Genomic DNA, 3202 nt, shown 5'->3' with positions numbered 1-3202 from the left:
AGGAGAATAAAGCGCGGGTTTGAACAGAATCGTCCGGTTCCTCTTGTGAAGTTACTCAGAAGCCCCGCAGCGAGGGGCAGGTGAGACCTGGAGGGGTCGGTGAACTCCTCTCGGTGAAGAGACGGAAGAAGCAGGAGAAATATGTGACCTCTGCACGAGCTGCGGCGGAATTAAGGAGGAAGAAAATGTCCGGCAACAATAAAAATGTGTCCTTCCCATACCGGGAGTCGAACCCGGGCCGCCTGGGTGAAAACCAGGAATCCTAACCGCTAGACCATATGGGAGCTGTGTGTGACCTGCCCGGGTCTCTTTATAAATAGAGGCCTCTGCCCCGCAGCGCCTCCTGCAGCCTTCAGTGAGCTGCCAGTGTCTGCACTGCGGGGAGCTGGACAGACAAGGAATAAGGACACAAACTTCACTCTAACAAGGAACCCGAGTTGTGCTCATCGCTCTTTACAACATAGACAGTCTCAGGATATTCAGGGAGATGACAGAAGAACACCTCAATATGAAAACACACAGCACTGCACATCACACACCGAGCAGCACTGCAGCACTGCACATCACACACTGAGCAGCACTGCAGCACTGCACCGGGTCCGTTCACTGCAGGCTGACCCTTAGAGCAGCGCTGCACATTCACCCTCACTGCACGACTCTACGTGGTGACACAGCAGCACTGCACAGTGACCCTCACTGCAGAACTCTACGTGGTGACCGAGTGCAGCTCCAGATAGAGCGCCAGTCACTGTGGCAGTGCACACCGTGACACAGCAGCACTGCACAGGGTGACACTCACTGCAGCACTGCAAAGCGTGAACTCACTGCAGAACTCTACGTCGTGACTCAGTGCAGCTCCACACAGTGTGACCGTCACTGTGGCAATGTACATGGTGACAAAGCAGCACTGCAGAGGGTGACACTACAGCACTGCAGAACTCTACGTGGTGACACAGGAGCACTGCATTACCTGACACTCACTGCAGCACTGCAGAACTCTACGTGGTGACACAGCAGCACTGCACAGTGACCCTCACTGTGGCAGTGTGCACGGTGACACAGGAGCACTGCCGAACTCTACGTGGTGACACACTGTAGAGCTGCACAGAGTGACCCTCACTGTGCCAATGTACATGGTGACACAGAAGAACTGCATTACCTGACACTCACTGCAGCACTGCACAACTCTACGTAGTGACACAGCAGCACTGCGCAGAGTGACACTCACTGAAGAACTCTACTCTAGAGTGCAGCTCTAGATAGAGTGCTCGTCACTGTGGCAGTGTACACGCTGACACAGCAGCACTGCACAGGGTGACACTCACTGCAGAACTCTACGTGGTGACACACTGTAGGTCTGCACAGAGTGACCCTCACTGTGACAATGTACATGGTGACGAAGGAGCGCTGCACAGGGTGACACTCACTGCAGCACTGCAAAGCGTGAACTCACTGCAGAACTCTACGTCGTGACTCAGTGCAGCTCCACACAGTGTGACCGTCACTGTGGCAATGTACATGGTGACAAAGCAGCACTGCAGAGGGTGACACTACAGCACTGCAGAACTCTACGTGGTGACACAGTGCAGCTCTACACAGAGTGACTGTGGCAGTGAACACACTGCACAGGGTGACACTCATTGCAACACTGCACAGTCACCCAGTGTGCATGGTGACACAGAGGCACTACACAAGGTGATACTCACTGCAGTCATTACTGCAGTTATTTCCACACTCATCGCTGCCCTACTTACTGCAGTTATTACTGCACTCGTTACTATACTCATCACTGCACTCATTATTACAGTTAGTACTGCACTCACTACTGCACTAGTTATTGCGCTCGTTATTGCATAAATTAGTGCAGTGTACGGTGACTTTTCTGCCAGCAGTCAAACGAATCTGTCCCATTCCAGCGCTGCGAAGAATTAGCTTCTCATAGAATTATACCCACCGCCCCCTCGTTACAGCGCTGCACAGTGACCATCATTACAGCGCTGCACAGTGGCCCTCGTTATAGCGCTGCACGTAGACCCATTTTCTACCACTTCACAGTGGCCCTCATTACAGCGCTGCACGTAGACCCATTTTCTAGCACTTTACAGTGATCCTCATTACAGCACTGCACAGTGACCGTCTTATCTAGCACTTTACAGTGCCCCTTCTTACAGCACTGCACAGTGACCGCCTTCTCTAGCACTTTACAGTGACCCTTATTAAAACACTGCACAGTGACCGCCTTCTCTAGCACTTTACAGTGACCCTTATTACAGCACTGTACAGTGACCCATTCTCTAGCACTTTACAGTGATCCTCATTACAGCGCTGCACAGTGACCCTCATTACAGCAGTACACAGTGACATATTCTTCAGCACTGTACAGTGACCGTGACATGAGCACTGTCTATGACCCTCTCCATCCCCCCCCCCCCCCCACCCCTCTCTTGCACGGGCGGCCAGATGCACTGCATCCGGCCAGAAGCCGACATTGACCCTCTGACCTGATGGAACTGGCGGGACTGACAGGTAGCTCGGAGGGGCCGGGCCAATGCTGCAGAAACCCTGACACTCTCCATCCAGGAGTGACCTGTGACCCCGCCCACACCTTCACGGAGACACTGATTGGTGCACAAGTGCAGGTGAGTGTCTCGATCCTGGGATGTCTGTTTATTAGCGGAAGTGTGACATCGTGCAGGGAGACCAGTGTGAGCACTAGATGTACAGGTACCCTTGAGGATCCCTCAGTTGTCTCCCTAGTGGTACTCCCAACCCAAGGGGGCCCGTGCACTGCAGGTGGTCGGCTGATGGTGAAATGTTCCAGTGCTTGAAGCCCAGAGGACTCCCTCCTGCATGGACAGGGCTCCTGGTACTAAGAGGCAGTGGAGGGCCACATTAAGCTGAGTGTTCTCTAAATTGTGTGGCAATGAAAGGCAAATTATGTGGAAGGAAATGACAAGTATACGGGATTTTAAGAGATCAAAGACAACGGATCCTACATAGTCCACTGCATTATATTCTGACATCCAAACACACTAATGAAAAGTGATCCCAATGCCTGAAAATGTCCTGGACTTCTAAGAACGAAACCTGCACATTTATCAGATCATATATAAAATATTGTTTAACAACAATTAATAATTTTGACTTCCAAGGAAACACCGAACACCACTTCATTTACTGTTAAAATAGGTTGACTAAAAAT

General features: G+C 51.6%; 1 non-coding gene across 1 annotated transcript; it reads right to left on the bottom strand.

Annotated features, from left to right (window-relative positions):
• Nucleotides 1–212: 212 nt before the first annotated feature.
• TRNAE-UUC (transfer RNA glutamic acid (anticodon UUC)) lies at nt 213–284 on the bottom strand. Its single transcript has one exon. It is a non-coding gene; the product is annotated as a tRNA-Glu (tRNA).
• Nucleotides 285–3202: the final 2918 nt, after the last annotated feature.

Source organism: Pleurodeles waltl, unplaced genomic scaffold (genome assembly GCF_031143425.1).
Source record: "Pleurodeles waltl isolate 20211129_DDA unplaced genomic scaffold, aPleWal1.hap1.20221129 scaffold_39, whole genome shotgun sequence".
In the NCBI taxonomy this organism is placed as follows: domain Eukaryota; kingdom Metazoa; phylum Chordata; class Amphibia; order Caudata; family Salamandridae; genus Pleurodeles; species Pleurodeles waltl.
This window is presented reverse-complemented; position numbering and strand designations above follow the sequence as displayed.